Source organism: Triticum aestivum, chromosome 3A (assembly GCF_018294505.1).
Source record: "Triticum aestivum cultivar Chinese Spring chromosome 3A, IWGSC CS RefSeq v2.1, whole genome shotgun sequence".
Lineage (NCBI taxonomy): Eukaryota > Viridiplantae > Streptophyta > Magnoliopsida > Poales > Poaceae > Triticum > Triticum aestivum.
In genome coordinates, this window is record NC_057800.1 from 740,380,397 (window position 1) to 740,399,209 (window position 18,813).

The 18,813-nt window shown below is 45.8% G+C and overlaps 1 pseudogene; it reads right to left on the minus strand.

Moving 5' to 3' along the window:
• Positions 1–729: 729 nt before the first annotated feature.
• Positions 730–3,996, minus strand: LOC123063649 (wall-associated receptor kinase-like 6; annotated as a pseudogene).
• Between the last annotated feature and the right edge of the window lie 14,817 nt (positions 3,997–18,813).

Here is an 18,813-nt window from a genome sequence, read left to right on the forward strand (position 1 = left end):
CAAAATAATGCCAACCTGCACAGGAGCTCACTAGCAGGGGGCATCAGGAGAATGCATAACCGTATCATGCAATCGGTTGTGGATGCCATCCTACTCATCAACAGCGGCAAACGGCTGGCAATCTTCAGTCCCATCCAGTGGAAGATAAGCTAACTGATTGCCTCAGCTGAGCTCACTAAAAGCAACTGATTCCATCCTCAGAAGGCTAACAATTAGCTCAAGATAAAGTAGATAAATCAAAGTCAGTAACCTCATCTCTGGAGATAAAGTAGAGAAATGTAGAGAATCGACTAAAATGATAACAAGAAATGAGCACCTGTACATTTTATTGGGACAAGTGGGTTCATCTCAAGAACTGGAGAGAACACAGTGCCTGAGATTGTTTCGACATCCTCGATTTCAGCATACAAAATACACATTCAATTCTTCAGAGGCCTTTGCTGTCTGAAATTGAAGGTGCAAATTGGAGAAGGACAGCAGTGGTGTGATGGGCCCCAACAAATGATAGAGCTGGATATAGTGCATTCTCCTTCTGTTTCCCCAACATGCATCTGAATACCTGTCGTATTTGCGCCAAGAGAAAAAACTTGAAACATATATTTTGTATTAAAAGAAGCACCAAGAAAACTCAGCAATGGCCCAATAACAAGAGCACTCAGAATCATTGCTAGTGTAATTCACTAAATCTCTTATAAACATTGATCTCATCAACACAATGCATATGCCAGTAATTGACTCCATATCTCAGGTAATAAAAACCAGTGTACACATATAAGCAAGCATGCATAATCCCAACCGAGAAACTAATACAACCATGATGCCTGAAATATTGACTTATTATAGTAGCAATCTAACTAGCCTGTAAGTACAGGTTCTAGCAACAGTTCACAAAAGAGGGAAACAAATTATCCATTATTAATAAGCTCAATAGCCCCATCTAGCGTGGTAGGCTAGCAGATGACAAGAACTCTGCCTCCAAGCTGTAGCGTCGTTGGCTACCTCCTGGCTGTGCGGACAATTGCCGAGCAGATCTACTCCTTTGAGTTAACGACCTTGGTTGCGTCTGTTCTCCATTTCTTGAATCAGGATGAGATGAGTTCATCCGTTTTGTCCGTAATGTCCGCAGTTCTGTCTCAACCTGTTTCATGGTTGGTCTTTCTTCGCCGTGTAGCCTCAAGCACCGCTCTGCAAGAGAGGCAACATCATTGATCTCAGGTGCTTCCTCAAGCACCTGAGAATTAGCAATATCTGTGATTCTTCCCTCATTGAACTCCTGGAGGAAATAGTTCGACAAGCTCTTGATTGTGCCTGATTCACTTGTGAAAACAGGCTTCATTTTGAGAAGCAACTCCACTAGTACCACACCAAAACTGTACACATCACTCTTCCCGTTCAGCTGCCTAGTATGGAAATACTCTGGATCTAAGTACCCAAATGTACCTTGCACATTCGTGACAATGTGTGTTTGATCAATCGGAACCAATCTGGATGCACCGAAATCTGACACTTTAGCTGTGTAGTTCCCATCCAAAAGTATATTTGAGGACTTCACATCACGATGGAAGATTGATATTGAAGCTGAAGAGTGGAGATAAGACAGAGCTCCTGCTGTTTCTAGGGCAATCCTTAAGTAATCACCCCAAGACAAAGAAAAACCATCACTTGAATCTGCATGAAGGACTTCAGACAGTGAGCCACTGGATACATAATCATACACCAGCAGTGGAACCTCAGTTTCGAGACAACATCCAAAGAGCTTCACAATATTTCTGTGATTTATTTGAGAGAGGACTGCAACCTCGTTGATGAATTGACTGATCTCAGACTCCTCAATGACCTTAGACTTTTTTATTGCAACGACACGCTGATCGGATAATATGCCTTTGTAAACCATGCCATGACCCCCACGTCCGATGATACGTGTAGGATCAAAGTTATTTGTTGCCTTCTCCAGCTCTTCTAATGAGAAAATCTTTGTATTCTCGTTTGCACTTTCATCAGATGATATCAGTGTTTCTAGGAGAAGACCTTGGTTCTTTCGGAAATAGTTATTCCGTAGTTGCTTTTGAACATTTATTTCCATCTACGAGTGAGAAGCACTACACTGAAGCTCATAAGTAGGACACCGAAACCACAGGACAGCCCAACAATTATACCTGAAGGCGTTAAGTGCTTTTAAGTTTCTGTTCTATCTCATTTATAAAAAATGCAACAATAATATAGTCATACTCTTACCTAACAGTAGATTCTGCTGTTTCTTCCTATTAATTTCTGTAATACCTGAATCAACGAGATCTTGATAAGACGAGTCAGCAAAATATATATACATGGAACATAGTAAATCATTCAATAATTGTGAAATCGTGCATGAGCGTATTAAATGAAACCTAAATGGATGTAACACAAACCACAAGTAGAAAAATGAAAATGCAATGTCTAAGAGTAACATGCAGTTTTTAAATGTAATACAACCTTTTTTAGAGAGTTATTAAGTACCTTCACAACCAGATTGGATGTATGGATTTCCTACAAGGCCATCTGAGCATTTGCAGCGATAACCCCTATCAACAACACCAACCCCTTCAACACCTACTTCCACACACTTGCTGTTGATACTCACGCAAGCATATCCAGACATATTCTGCCGGGCCTGCGCACAACTTAGATAACCAGCAACCCATTGCACAGAGGAGAATGACCCATAAGGAATAGGAAAAAGAACATGTTGAGATGCAATATGTTCCCCTTTTATGTCAGGATTCATGAGGTTAACGGTCCCTTCCTCGATATTTATATCGATGACCTGTTTCTCCTCCAACATGACCAATCCAGCTGATGATGTCATATCTGTGCAGTTGAGGTGGAACTGTTTCATTGCAAAGCAACCCTCTTCTAAGCCGAATGGAAATGGCACCTCAGTATAACCACACCAACGGGTGCAATCATCTCTACTCAGAATTGGATTATACCCTAGTTTGATCAGTGAGAAGTTAGCACATATCAATGTCCAAAATTTACCTAACAACAGCTGCACATTTGGCCACCTGATTAGGAAAGAAGGTTACCTTCATCGATCAAGCAGCCATGTGGAATGTAGGGGTTGCCTGAATAACCAGTGCTGCAAATACAGCTGTAGCCATAGCTTCTGTCAATGCACTGCGCATCGTCGATGTCACAGGAATTGGTTGTACTGTCAATGCACTTGGCATACTCGCCGATACAGGCACAGTTTTTCATGTTTTGCATGGCAGCAACACAGTTGGATTGGTCAACTATCTGCCACGATAGCTTAAAACCACTCGGCCCTTCACTAGTTATGCTGATTCTATCCCACAGTGGAGAGGTCTTGTTCGAGCCCGTGCTGGTGTTTTTTGTGATGTGGACAAATTTCAACTGGTAAGTGTTGGCATAGCTTTCCATGTGTACACGACAACATCCAAAGCCATTACAGTTGTGCGTAGCTACTATCTCCGTGATTTCTGGATCTGGGCACACAGTTGCACAGATTGACTTAACGGAGTTCTCTTCGATGGAGTACACCTCCAGGTCACAGCCAGCTATCTTTAGAGCAATGGAATGAAGATGGAAGGATCTCCCAGGCGGTTTCAAAGACAAGTTGTAGACACTGACACCAGGTTGTATGGGGATGGTATGGGAGACGGAGGCCCAGATTGAATTTAATAAAGTAGGATTGCCAAATTTGATCACCTCAGTGATGCCGTCGCGCAAGAAGAGCCTCGGTGGATGAGCGGTGTCGTTGCAAATGAGGTTGAAGTCAGGCCCGCCCGAGCACCTGGATCCGATGCCAAAGGGATACGTGAAGCTCAGCTTGCCGCAGCTCTTCAGGCAGCCATGCAGCGTGGCACCGGCACGGGATGGTTGCGCCCAGTTCCCTTCGGGGCTCCGATGGCTTGTTACACCTCCAGATACCAGAGCTATTGGCTTTCCTAGTGACCTGAGTACCAATAGAGAGAAAATCATAGGGAAGATGCCCATGATCAGTCTACAGTTCTACACGGCACTTTGCACTAGAGAAATTCTGGCATCCTACTGCATATATATACCAATGGTAACAAGCTTACAGTTGACTCAAGGAAGACTGGAAGAGGCTTCGTGTGGATGGGGATGGGGTGTGCTTTGCTTGCATGTGTAAGCAGATAATCATGACCGTCTGTGCATGCACATGTGGACGTGTCAGTGGTGTATCAATACAATGTGAAGAACACCTCAGCAAGTCAGTCCATAAGGCAGTCTACTATGACCATTTCTAACAAAACCACGTTACACATTTCACTTGTGGGTTTTGTGGGTTTCCAAAGGATTACTCTGCACAAAGAGAGGAAAACATATTCATGCCAAACAAAGAGAGGAAACAAATGAACATGCAGAATTACAACACGTAAGTGGCGAACCTCACAAAAAGCTCACCATTAGGAGAATGCAGAACCGTGCCGTGCAACTGGTCGGGAATGTCATCTTCTATCTCCACTGATAGCTTGCAACCGAGCTAAGTGAATCCATCACCAACAGAATATACAGTAGTAAAAATTCTGAACAGAGTGTAGCTAAACCTATCACCAAGGGTTCCTATGGATGTAGTGTGTGCTTTGATGACATGTTGATCCTCGTACATGCCCATGTGGATGTAGCCATGGCGTACTTGATACAATGCATGTAAAAGAGATGATCATGACTGTGACCTCGTACACCGTGCCACAGGATGACCTCGGCAAGTCAGGGCTAAATTTGATGTTTTGACCCTTTTGCAAAAGTTTAGCTAGATCTGACTCTGGTTCGGAAAAATTTCGGGATCTGACCCTTTTTCTACCGTCGGGGTCGATGGCGGCAGGGTATACCAGCCTACCGCTGAGGTCCTTTGTGGTAGGCAACTTATCCATGTTAGCGCAGTGCAGCCCTACCGCCAAACAGATTGGCGGTAGCCTGTGCACCCCTACCGCCGAGAGGTGCCTGGCGGTAGATGGGTACAGGCAATGTGTGTGATACTTAGAAACTATTTATGGTACGGCGTGCACCCGTACTGCCAAGGGCCTCAGCGGTAGGCTCTTATATGCTACCGCCATCGACCTGGACGGTAGGAAAAGGGTCAGATGTCAAAAAAATTCTAAAGTAGGGCCATATTTGGCTAAACTGTCGCAAAAGGGTCAAACACCAAATTTGGCCACAAGTCGGTCCATTAAAGGGGCCGGTCTAAAGTTTATTCCAACGTTGAGAGGAAACAGATGAGCACGCAAAATTTACAGCATGAAAATGGGGAACCACGCAAGAAACTCACCAGCAGTAGGTAGGGCATCAGGAGAACGCGGGATCGTACGATTCAACCTGTTATGATTGTCATCCTGCTCGTCGACAACGGAGGCCGGCTAGCAATCTTCAGTACCCACCTAGTGGAGGCAACCTAACTGATATGGCTTCCAACCGAGATAGGTCTAGGTGACACTGACAGTAACCGAATCCATCACCAACATTAGCTAGTGTCGCTTAAGCTGCGGCCAAAGGAGCCACAAATCAAAAAAAAAAAATCTAACCATTGGCGATGGCCGATGGATTTATAGGTACAGAAGCAAGCAAACCAGTAGCTCCAATTTATAGATAGCTCACTTAGCTAAGTAACAGTAACTGACTCCTTCCCCAGCTTTAGTTGGTGTTTGCTTAAGCTCCAACCGGGAGCGTAGAGTAAACATTCTAGTCGCTGGAGATAAACTACAGAAACTGAATGTGCTAGTGCAAGTCTGTTCCAGATGATGATAAGGACCCTCGTACCCATGTGGATGTGTACCTAGATGTGGCAGTGGTGTACTTCATACAATGTGAAGGAGATGACCATGACTGTGACCTAGTACGCGGTGTCGCAGGAAGACCTCAGCAAGTCGGTCCATTAAAGGGGCTGGTCTAAAGTCTCCTCCTGATAAACCACGTTACACATTTGGCTTGTGGATTTTCTCGGTTTCCAAAGGTTTGCTCTATGCAAGAAAGGCATTACCAACATAGAGATGAATCAAAGCTCATGGGAAACATAGAGACTAGAGAGGGAACAGATGGGCACACAATTTACAGCATGAAAATGGGGAACCACACAAGAAAGCCACCAGCAGCAGTAAGAAACTAAGAATGCGGAGTCGTACCATGCAACCTGTTGGGAGTGCCACCTTGCTCGTCAACAATGGAAGCCAGTTAGTAATCTTCAGTCCCCACCTGGTGGAGACAGTTACTGATGCGCCCATTTAACCAGCGGAGAGCACAGAGTAAAAAGTGTAACTGCTGGGAATAAATTACAGAAACAGAATCATGCACAATACAACTAAGGAAATCACGACGTAAAAACCTCTATCCACTGGAGATGAATTTATAGATTCAGAAGCTAGCAAGGCAGTAACACATTTTTTAGAGGAGTAACACAAATCTTAGTTAAGCTAACTGAATTCTCCAATTTAGCTGTTGCTTCCTCAAGCTGCAACCAAAAGCAGAGGCCAGAGGGTAAACATAGTCATTGCTGGAGATAAACTAGAGACAAAGGATCATGTACATGACTGATGAACACTTCCCCAAGTCAGTGCAGCCTTTTTCCCCTCGACCCCCTCGTGTCGCCCCCGTGGGTGACCCGGGGGGGAAACCCTAGCCGCCGTTTCTCGACCCCGGCCGCCCCCCTCCATTCCTCGCCACTGTCTGCACTGGCGCCGGGCAAAGCCTGGCTGGCAGGGCGGCGGCGGGGCTTCTCCCCCTTCGAGCGTCTCGGGCGGCACGGACGGCCAGATCACGAAGCGGCGTTGGGCTAGCACGTGTCCGGCGGCGCGGCGGGCGAGCATCTTTGCTGCGCTGGCGGCATGGTGCGGCGGCTGCGGCTTGGATCCGAGTACACGACGAGGTGGTGGATGCGTGGTCTTCAAATCGAGTGGTCGCGGCACCGCAATGTTCAGGCCGGATCCATCTGGATCTGGTGCTTGGATGATGTCGGCCGGCGCAGGGTGGTGGTCTTCGCCGCTGGCTTCGTCAGATCGTTGGATCCGGCGCCTGGAGATCTACGGCGGCTGTTCTTCTTGATCCTCCTTCTTGGTGGGTTGAGCCCCATGGCACTTGCATCTCTGCTGGTCTCGGTTCGTGGCTCGCTGCCGGATCCGGAATAGATGGAGGTTTTGTGGTATAGGTTGGGGACCGGAGGAAACTTTGGTCGGCTGGTCCGGCCCGGCATCGGCGGCGTCCCTCGACGCCGTTACCCTCAATGGAGGTGAAGCCGAGATCCCTCCTATCCATATCCGAACCCCTCCCGCACGAAAGTCCAAAATTCAGCCTGGATTGGGCGGCGGCGGCGTCCTGTGCGTCGTAACCTCCATGGAGGCGCCGTCTTGGGAGGATCAGATGGCCGGGGGAGAGATGCTACGGGTGGTGGTCTCCGCGTAGCTCTAGCAGCAGTGACGGTGTGAAGGTTGTCAGGAGGAGCGGCGTTGTATCTACCGCATCTATGACAACGAGTATTGGCGGCATGGTGTAGTTGGATCTCGACGACGGATGCGGCTGTAGGAACGAGCGCAGGGCGGTGGGCATGTTTGGCACCGTGGCGGTGTTGACGGCTGGCCTAGCAAGGTCGATGCATGTACTTGCTCTGAAGATGGATTGGTGGAAGACGGCGGTGACGCCCTTGCAGTATGCACATGTGGTGCCCACTGAAAGTGCGCCGGATCGGTGTGTTACCCAGACCAGGTATTGTGGCTTGGATGAGGCATCCAACATTAGATATTAGGTGTTGGTGTGATACGTCTCCAACGTATCTATAAATTTTTATTATTCCATGCTATATTATATTCTGTTTTGGATGTTTATTGGGCTTTATTATACACTTTAATATTATTTTTGGGGCTAACCTATTAACCGGAGGCCCAGCCCAAATTGCTGTTTTTTCCCATTTCAGTGTTTCGCAGAAAAAGAATATCAAACGAAGTCCAAACGGAATGAAACCTTCGGAAACGTGATTTTCGGAACAAACGTGATCCAGAGGACTTGGAGTCTACTCAAAGCAACGAACGAGGAAGGCACGAGGTAGGGGGGCGCCTACCCCCCCTGGGCGCACCCTCCACCCTCGTGGGCCCCTCATTGCTCCACTGACGTACTTCTTCCTCCTATATATACCCATGTACCCGGAAAACATCAGATATGGAGCTAAAACCCTATTTCCACTGCCGCAACCTTCTGTACCCGTGAGATCCCATCTTGGGGCCTTTTCCGCCGCTCCGCCGGAGGGGGCATTGATCATGGAGGGCTTCTACATCAACACCATAGCCTCTCCAATGAAGTGTGAGTAGTTTACCTCAGACCTTCGGGTCCATAGTTATTAGCTAGATGGCTTCTTCTCTCTTTTTGGATCTCAATACAAAGTTCTCCCCCTCTCTCGTGGAGATCTATTCGATGTAATCTTCTTTTGCGGTGTGTTTGTCGAGATCCGATGAATTGTGGGTTTATGATCAACATTATCTATGAACAATATTTGAATCTCCTCTGAATTCTTTTATGTATGATTGGTTATCTTTGCAATTCTCTTTGAATTATCAATTTGGTTTGGCCTACTAGATTGATCTTTCTTGCAATAGGAGAAGTGCTTGGCTTTGGGTTTAATCTTGTGGTGTCCTTTCCCAGTGACAGTAGGGGCAGCAAGGCACGTATTGTATTATTGCCATCAAGGATAAAAAGATGGGGTTTATATCATATTGCATGAGTTTATCCCTCTAAATCATGTCATCTTGCCTAATGCGTTACTCTGTTCTTATGAACTTAATACTCTAGATGCATGCTGGATAGCGGTCGATGTGTGGAGTAATAGTACTAAATGCAGGCAGTAGTCGGTCTACTTGTCACGGACGTGATGCCTATATACATGATCATACATAGATATTCTCATAACTATGTTCAATTCTATCAATTGCTCGACAGTAATTTGTTTACCCATCGCAACACTTATGCTATTGTGAGAGAAGCCACTAGTGACGGCAGCCTCACACCGCAGCCACACCCACACCCCCTGTTATTCTGCGGTGACGGCAGCCTCACACCGCAGCCGAACCAGTGAACCCTCGTACCCCTCTCCGCGCGGGCTTCCACTGCTGCATCTTCCCCGGCTCCGCGTCGTCCCCTTCCTAGGCCTCGCCGTCGTCCAGACCACCGCCCTGGTGCTCTCGGCGCGGCGTGGTCAACGTGGTCAATGATCGACTTCCATCGGAAGAGTACTGTACGTGGAGAGGCTGACAGCTGGGTCCAGGCGGCCGCAATGAAGTGCCTCCTTATTACCCGCAAAATAATTATTCCTCCACCTGACAGCAGGGACCCACCGGACGGGCCACCTTATTTCACGAAAAAAATGTTTCCCCCTGACTGCTGGGACACACCGGACGGGCCAGCGTATTTCGTGAAAAAAAATGTTCCCCCGGCTGTTAGCTCGGACCCACCGGAAGTGCCTCCTTATTACGCACAAAAAATGAATACTCCCCCTACTAGCTGGGACCCACCATGGTGGGAGGCTGACTTGTGGGCCTACTAAGTTGACTGGGACATGGGCCTTTGTCAACTTTAGTTAATATGAACGATTCTAGCTCCAGTGACCGTACGATGTCCATCCAACGGCCGTAGTGCTTCTTCAACCTCTGGTCTTCTTGCTCCAGCCGCCCAAAGCAGCGCCAGTCATGCCGCATGCTCCTGCCTCCCGTCGCCGGTTGTGCTGCCGCCGAGGCCTCACCGCCCCCTACTATTCCCACCGCTGGCCAGGCCCTGCGGCGACGGCGGCCTCACACCGCAGCCGAACCAGTGAACCCTCGTACTCCTCTCCGCGCAGGCTTCCACTGCCGCGTCTTCCCCGGCTCCCCATCGTCCCCTTCCTAGGCCTCGCCGTCGTCCATCGCCCTGGTGCTCTCGGCACGGCGTGGTCAACATGGTCAAGGAATGACTTTCATCGGACGTGGACTGTACGTGGAGAGGCTGACAGCTGGGTCCACGGCCGCAGCAAGGAAGTGCCTCCTTATAACGCGGAAAATAATGAATCCTCCACCTGACAGCTGGGACCCATCAGACGGGCCACTGTATTTCGCGAAAAAATGTTTCCCCCTGACTGCTGGGACCCACCAGCTACATCTTCGCATGCAAGGAAGTGCGTCCGGGCAAAAAAAATGATTCGGCCCCCTGACTGCTGGGACCCACCAGCTACATCTTCGCAGGCAAGGAAGTGCCTGACAGTCGGGATCCACCTGGTCGAAGCGTACGTAGCATTGTCATTCTGGTCGCGAACGTGTACGTACATATATACTGGTGGATGTAGAGGCGTGCACGTGTCGTAGTAGAGGCGCGTACGTTTCGTAGTAGAGGCGCGCACGTAGCATGTACACGTACGTACAGTGGCCAGGGTGCAAGAAAGAAAATACGGCCACGTATGTGTGCATATGGGCGGGGTCTCGAAGGCCTACTCGCGCATACGTACGGCCAGGGCTCGTGTACATGGCTGGATCGGAACGGAGAAACAGCGTCGTCGTCGTGTTCATGGGGACGCAACGGAATGCGTCATGTTCATCGGTAGGCAACAGAACGCGTGGGAGCCAACCGGCTGGGTCAGAACGGAATGCGTGGTCGTGTTCATCGGGAGGGCTTGGACGGTGCTAACCGATGGAAACGAGGCCTGGCATAACGCAGAACGGAGAAAACGGCCTTGTGTTCGACCGGCCACGTTTGAAACGGGATCCTGTTCATCGGGAGGGGTCTGGCTTACCGCAAAACGGAGAAAACGGACCTCCTACAGTCGAAACGGGGTCCTGTTGATCGGGAGGGGTGTGGCGTACCGCAAAACGGACGAAACGGACCTCCTACGATCGAAACGGGGGTTCTGTTGATCGGGAGGGGTGTGGCGTACAACAAAACGGACGAAACAGACCTCCTACGGTCGAAAAGGGGGTCCTGTTCATCGGGAGGGGTGTGGCGTACCGCAAAACAGGACACCAAGGCATACTGTTCATCTCCACCGTCGACCTCCTCCAGCCTCCACGGGCTCCTGTTCATCCAGCCTCCACCGCGCGCTACTCCACCCGCTACTGTTCAACCACCCCTCCACCGGCACCCCTCCACCATCTACTATTCATCCAGCCCTCCACACCACGGGGGCCTGTTCAACCACCCCTCCATGGGCACCCCTCCACCGTCTACTGTTCATCCAGCCCTCCACCACACCGCGGGGTCCTGTTCATCCAGAGGCAACGCCACCGCTCACTGTTCATCCAACCCCCCCCCCCCCCCGCAACGCTCACTGTTCATCCTAGAGGCAGCATCGATCGGCTTCAGTTAGCAGCAGTAGCGAAGGAATCGCTCGATCGGGTTTAGTTAATAGCCATCGATCGATCGCTCGGGTTCAGTAACGCGTAGCCTGCAGTGCGATCGCTCGGGTTCAGTTAGAGCCCAATGCTTCTACCACGGTTTTTTTCCGTCATGGACGACCCAAAGAATGTCATGCAGTTGCGTCTCCGGCCCCGCCCAGGACGAAAAGCCCATTTTCTGTCATGATCTTTTGTCATAGAAGTAGGAGCCCACCACATCTATGATGATACCGGGTTTTGTCACAATTATCGTCATAGAAGTGTCATATGTATGACAGAAAAAAATTTCGTTCGGCCCAAAATGTCATGGATGTGTCTTTTTTTTGTAGTGGTGACAAATCCTAATCTCGATCTCTGCCAACTCAACAAACACCATCGGAGACACCTGTAGAGCACCTTTATAATCACCCAGTTACGTTGTGACGTTTGGTAGCACACAAAGTGTTCCTCCGGTATTCGGGAGTTGCATAATCTCATAGTCTGAGGAACTTGTATAAGTCATGAAGAAAGCAGTAGCAATGAAACTAACACGATCATGATGCTAAGCTAACAGATGGGTCATGTCCATTACATCATTCTCCTAATTATGTGATCCCGTTCATCAAATGACAACACATGTCTATGGTTAGAAAACATAACCATCTTTGATTAACGAGCTAGTCCAGTAGAGGCATACTAGGGACTATAGGTTTTGTCTATGTATTCACACATGTACTAAGTTTCCGGTTAATACAATTCTAGCATGAATAATAAACATTTATCATGATATAAGGAAATAAATAATAACTTCATTATTGCCTCTAGGGCATATTTCCTTCAAAAGTAGCCGGCGGGAGCACGCCGAAAGGCCTCCACACGCACGAGGTTGCCCTCCGCCCCTCCCTCTCCTCCTGCATCGGCGGGCTGGGACCTTGCGGATCTGCAACACTTCATTGGAGGCGGCCGGATTTGACTTTCCCGGCCGCCGCCGGCTGCGCCAAGCTATGGTATGGTCGGAAGCACCTCGCGCAACCCCGACAAAGGCTCATCGGCGCATGCAGGTGCGGGTTCCTCCCCTTGCCGCCGTCGACGGTTTGCCAGGCTCGGCCCTCGTCCAGAGGCTCTGTGGCTTGCCGATGCCGCTCATACAGTGCGATGACTGCCAGCGGACAGTGCTGCGGCTGACTTCGGGCACGCCGAAGCACCCCGGATGGGTGGTCTTCAAATGCGAAAACGACGGGGTACGTGCTATTTTGCATTCGGCTCATTTCGATAGCTCAATATGTTTACTCATTTCGAACATCACAATGCGTGTAGGAAGATGGATGCTCATTTTGGTTTTGGGAAGGCGAATACATTGATTTATTGATAGAAAGAAAATTGATAGACATTCGTGCACTCCTTAATACAATCGAAGGCAATGAAGCGCATGCATGTGCAACTAGAGGGGAAGCAACGCCTACTTCTTTAGAACCAAAGAAGAATAATGAAAAATGCAAGATCAAGAATTCGCAGATCAACAATGAGTGCATGGAGAAGATATTGCTTCATCTAGTGGAAGCAGTTATGGAAGTTGGAAATCTTCTAAAATGCATACTTGTGGTTCTTGTTTTCTTTGGTCTTGCTTTTCTAGCAAAAATTTGGTCATGTCCTATGTATCCAATGTGGTTGAAAATGCAAAGAAATGCAAATTGAGGTGCAAATTTACATTTTGCGGGCTGGGGGGAGGACGGCCGAAGAGGCAGACCCCGCAAAGCTGACCCGCTGCCTCTGCGGCTTTTCGCTGCGGACTGCAAAACAGTTTTTCCGCGAACTGCAAATGTGAAATGCGGGTCAGCAGGATGCGGGGTCTGCTAGAGATGCTCTTAACGGCCAAAGGACTAGGCCAACTCAACATGCATGTAGAGCCCCACGCTCGAGCCTTCGTCGCACTTGTCGCATCACACGGCCACACTGCCTCGTGCAGCACTGCAGCCTCACGCTGCCATCGGCATCTCTCCATCATTGCCGTATCGCACGACGTCTTGGCATCTCGCCTTCTCCGCACGCCTCTGCTGAAACTTCGCCGGACTAGCTACTGCCAAACCTATCTAACATGCATAATGAAAGCAACCTAAATATGCAAATACATGAATCAAGATTAAAGCTAACAGCCTTCGCCGCCGCTATGAAGCTCCTTATGTAGCTCCTCCCAGCATCCGCTTCGACGCGCTCGAGCTCGGTCTCTAGGCGCAGCTCCCCACACCATGGCTCTTCTATGCCGCCGCCGGAGCGCGCTCCCCCCGTCGCGGCTCCTCTTTGCCGCGGTCGCAGCATGCTCCCCATGCCAAATACCCCCCCCCCCCGTGCCGTAGCTCCTCTACACGGTCGCGTCCTCATTCCACGGTGAATTGCCGGAGTCAGAAGGTCGCCACACACCGTCCATGAATAGAGGAAGTGGGAGTGGGGGAGAGGATGCTTGTATGCAAATCACGAAATAATACAGAGTCCTTAACACGTACAAGGACACCCTAACACATGTACAATGAACCAGAATGACAAAGAGGACTGGCTACAAGTCAACTGACTGAAAAACAAGATTTGGGTCAGCCGACTGACCCGAACATGTTTCAGTCAAGTGTGCCTCTAACAGTAAGGTGCATGCTTCATTATGTTAACACTCTTTTTTTCTTTATCTTTTCCATGCTTTACTTGCGGGTGCATGTGTACAGACCATTCATGCATGCACGTACACTTGTGAACTGCTGCTTTCATACATAAATATAAGGTGTACATAAATATAAGACGATTTGAATATTTCAATAAGGACTACGTATAGACTAGTATGAATGAACAAATCCAGTAAAACACTTGTGGCATTGATATTACACTTTCAGAAAAAAAATAAAAAAATAAAAAAATAATGAAGTTTTCTAAGAAAGAATGAAACCCTTTAAGAAGAAAGAAAATGAGAAACAAAAAAAAACTTTCAAAACTTGCGCACAATTTGCACTGATATTACACATTTTCAAATATGCAAAGAATAAGCATATAATTGTGCATTTTTTGCATTCTACTATAATTTCCAAAGAGTATAACTGAAATAATGTGAAGAAGAAAGAGAACTAAAAAAACTTGTGCACATGTTTTCACTGAAATTGCACTTTATCATAATATGCTAAAATAATCATATAATCATGAAAGTTTGGCACATATTATATAGTATTTGTTTGTATATAATTACACTCAGCCAAAAACCCACAAAAACAAAAATAACCAATAAAGGAAATAAAAAGGGAAAAAGAAAAACCAATAAAAACAGATAACAGAAATAAAAAATGAAAGCAAATATACCCTTAAATAGGAAAGAAAATTATATAAAAAACTAAAACAAAATGATGACAAATTTGCACACAATTTGCACATAAATTATGCTTTGTTATAATATGCAAGAATAAACACATAATAGTGATCTTTTTCGCAAAAGGATTTTTTTAAAGAAATATTGAATTAGTGGCACTGGTATTTGATCCATGGTGTCTCTATTTCTCCAGATCAAAATAATGAATTAGTGGTATCGGTATTACCGTTTAAAAAAAAAGACACTAATGACAAAATTTGTACCCAGTTTGAATAAAAATTGCGCTTTTTTATAATATGCAAGAATAAGCTCAAATAGTGAAATTTTACGAAAAAAAATTCCTAAGTACAAATGAATTAGAGGTATTGGTATTACACTTAAAGAATGAAGAAATGAAATAAAAACTTTAATAGAATTAAAATAGTGAAGTTTTCCAAGAAATAATGAATTAGTGTCATCGGTTTCCCATTAAGAACAAAGGAACTGAAAATAATAAAACAAATAACGAAATATTTTGCAAACAATTTGTACAGAAGTTGCACATTTTTATAATATGCAGGAATAAGAATATAACAGTGCATTTTTTACAAAAAAGAAGCTTCTTGAGAAGAAATGTATTTGCGGCATTGGTATTATCATTAAAGAATAAAGGAAGTAAAATAATACTAAAAAACCAAAATACCAAAGTTTTCAAGACAAAATGAATTAGTGGCTTATGTATTACTATTTAAGAAAAAAATGAAATGAAATAAAAACTAGAACACATTAAAAATAATGAGGTTTTCTAAGAAAGAATGAATTATTAACATTGGTATTGCCCTTTAAGAAGAAGAAAATAAAAAAGTAAAAATAATAAATTTTTCTAAGGTAGAATAAATTAGGGTCATTGGTGTAACCCTCTGAGAAGAAACAAAAATAAATAAATAAATTTAAATATGGAAGAATGAAGTAGCATTATTATTACCCACTAAAAAATAAAAAATAAAAAGTTTTAAGTACACAAACAATATTGCAAATTATTTATGTGTGTACATTACACTCACCCAACATCCCAAACATATCCAAAAATTAAAAATAAAACCTAATAACAAAGAGCAACAGAAAAACAAAAGAAAAAGCACATAAAAACAAAAAAAAATACTACGAAAACGAAGGGAGAGATAGGAGGGCTGGATCGGACAGTTAATGTGCTTCGTCCCGGAAGGAAATCGACTGGCCCAAAAAATAAAGGGCTAGTCAGAAAAAAGAAAGAAGCCCACACAACAAACAACACAAGTTAGAAACAAATACAGCACGAATCTTAGAGAAAAATCCAATGGCCACAAAATTGACTGACCTAAAAGTGAAATTTCAGCTGACTGAAATGTAGATAAAGTGAACACAAAGAGCATCCTAACACAACCTGTAAAACACGAAGATCTTTGAGACCCTATGTCATTATCCCTAAACCTTGCGAGAAGACACCCGCAACACAAGAATCTGCAACAAGACCCAAGAAGGTCATCATCTTTAGACACTGTAGCCCGCGACACTGGTCGACCTCTAGACACTGTAGCCCGCGACCTCGATGAGATCTGGGAACCCCCCACCCTGCTGGCTCCTAGACAAAGGCAAGAGCCCCGCCCGACTGCGGACAAAGCCCGGGTGACATACTAAGACGCGACGCCGCCGCAACGGTCTCAACAACGTCTTCCTCAACCCTAACCCTACTGAGAACCCAAACAATCTCTAGATCTGAGGTTCCAACTCCCTCCCTCCATCGGAGCGGCTGGCGGAGGGAGAGGGAACCAGCGCCGGCGCCGGTTGATCACAAAGGGACCCACTCCTGTTCGCCTGGCGAAACCTAACCGCTCGTGAGATCCGTTTAGGTCACCATGTACTTTTGGTGTATATATCATCTTTTCTTTTTTGTGTTGTTTCTTTGATGATCAACAGTCGGACCGGGCATGGAACTAAAAAAGTGTTGTTTGATAATGGAGTTCCAGGATTAAAAAAAAGGAAACATGTAATGGAGTTATAGGTTTTTAGGGGAAAGCGGAGTTTATTTGAAACACTTTTAATACTTTGATAAAGATGATGCAATTAGACTGAAGCAACGATGTTTGTCACTCTTTCATTCACACGAACATTACCAATGAGTTAAGAAGAACGCTTGAGCATGGGCCGCATTATGGGGTTGGGCCGTCACTTTCTTTCCTTCCCCAAACGAGGCCCCAACCCAATGCGCGGCGCTTCCGTCCGCCGTCTTGCTTCCCCGCCGCCGGCGCCAGTCTTGCCATATGCACCGCCGACCTGAGACCCAGCCCCCTCCCCACACACCACTCACTGACTCACACACACACACCACAAACCGCCGCCGATAAAAATGAGCCGCCTCCCCATGCTCCCGCCGGCCGGCCGGCGTGATAGAGAGAATCGAGCGAGCGGGAGCGCCACCTTATTCGAGCTGTTACGATGGTGGAGAAAGCTGCGGAAAAATTGGCTACAACTTCCCTAAGTCCCTAATGTTGGTTTGATGTTATGTATTTCTTTTGTACAGAAAGTCAAGCACCTCAAGAGGAAATTATCATCTGTTGGTAGAAGGAATGTTGTAAGTCTCTTTTCTCTTCTTGTGTTTCTTTTTTCCTTCTCTTCTTATCATTTTGATTGCTTGTCTGATGTTTGTTTTGCTGGGGTTTCCCCTTTGTGTATTTAGTTTATTTTGGATTTAATGATGTTCTTATTATCTTTTTCTTGTAGAGGCAGAAACGATCGTCTGATTTCCCTGTGTGTTCAACATTCACTAGATATTCTGGAAAGTTCTTCTCAGGAGTTGTTGATGGCATGTGTCCTAGGTACAAGGGTGTTATGCAGAATTATGGGTTGGGTTGTCTCCTCAGTTTTGTCCGTAGCGAGGTTCCTCTTAGGCTTGTTAAGTGGCTTGCATCTAGGTTTGATGTTCCTGCGTCTGAGTTTCAGTTGAAAAGGAAATTCATCCCCTTAACTAAGTATGATATCATGACATCCTTGACCTCCCAGTAGATGGTGAGCCACTTGTTTCTGATCCCGAGTCTGACCGTGATTTTATCCTCTCTCATTTCAATCTTACCAGTATCCCTCCAGTGTCCTTTTTCGCCAATTTGCAGTGTAGTAAAACTTGTAAGTACATGCATTTTACAGTAGTAGTTACACTGCAAATTAGAAGTTTCTGACAATAGTTTTTACTCTGGGATTTACACTGGAAATCATGTATTTACAATGTAAAATACAAGATACTTACAGTAGTTTTTACTGTTGGATTTACACTGTAAAACATGTTTTTACAATGTAAATTACAAGATACTTACAGTAGTTTTTACTGTGGGATTTACACTGTAAAACATGTTTTTACACTGGAAACTACAAGATACTTACAGTAGTTTTACAGTGGGATTTACACTGGAAGTCATGTTTTTACAATGTATTACAAGATACATACAGTCACTGTAAAACATGTTTTTACAGTGTAAATTACAAGATAATTACAGTAGTTTTTACTGATTTTCACTGTAAAACATGTTTTCACAGTGGAAATTACAAGATACTTGCAGTAGGTTTTACACTGGGATCTACACTGGAAATTACCAGCTACTTACGCTAGAATTTACTAGGGATTTACACTGGAATTTGTTTATTTTCCTCTGTAATTATTCTTGTAAGTTTTCTGAATTTTTTTACACTGTATTTTTTCCATTTCGAAACAACTTCAGTGTTTTCAATGAAATTTCCATGATGATGTCAATGTAATCGATCCCAAAATTTATGTAATTTCCTAGAATTACAGCAGTTGTTGATCTATCTCTTTTTGTAGATGAAGAAATTTCCTCCCCTGATTTGTTCATGTGAGAGGTGAAGAGAGGAGTTGGCGAGCAGTTGGGACTGTTTTTGCTTACCTGTGGATCATGATGCCGATTTCCTTCTGATGTCCTTCTTTCTTGCTGCTCTTCTGGTTTCTATTTGCCCTCCGTGTTCTCCCTTCTTTTTTTCTCCCCCTTTCTGATTCAATTTTTGTTTTGTTAGGTGAGATCTGTCCAGTGGTTTGCGGGAGGGGTTTGGCCCTTTTCGTGCGTTGCAAGCTGGGCACATGCTGGGTAATGCCTCAGGTGCTCGATCTTCAGT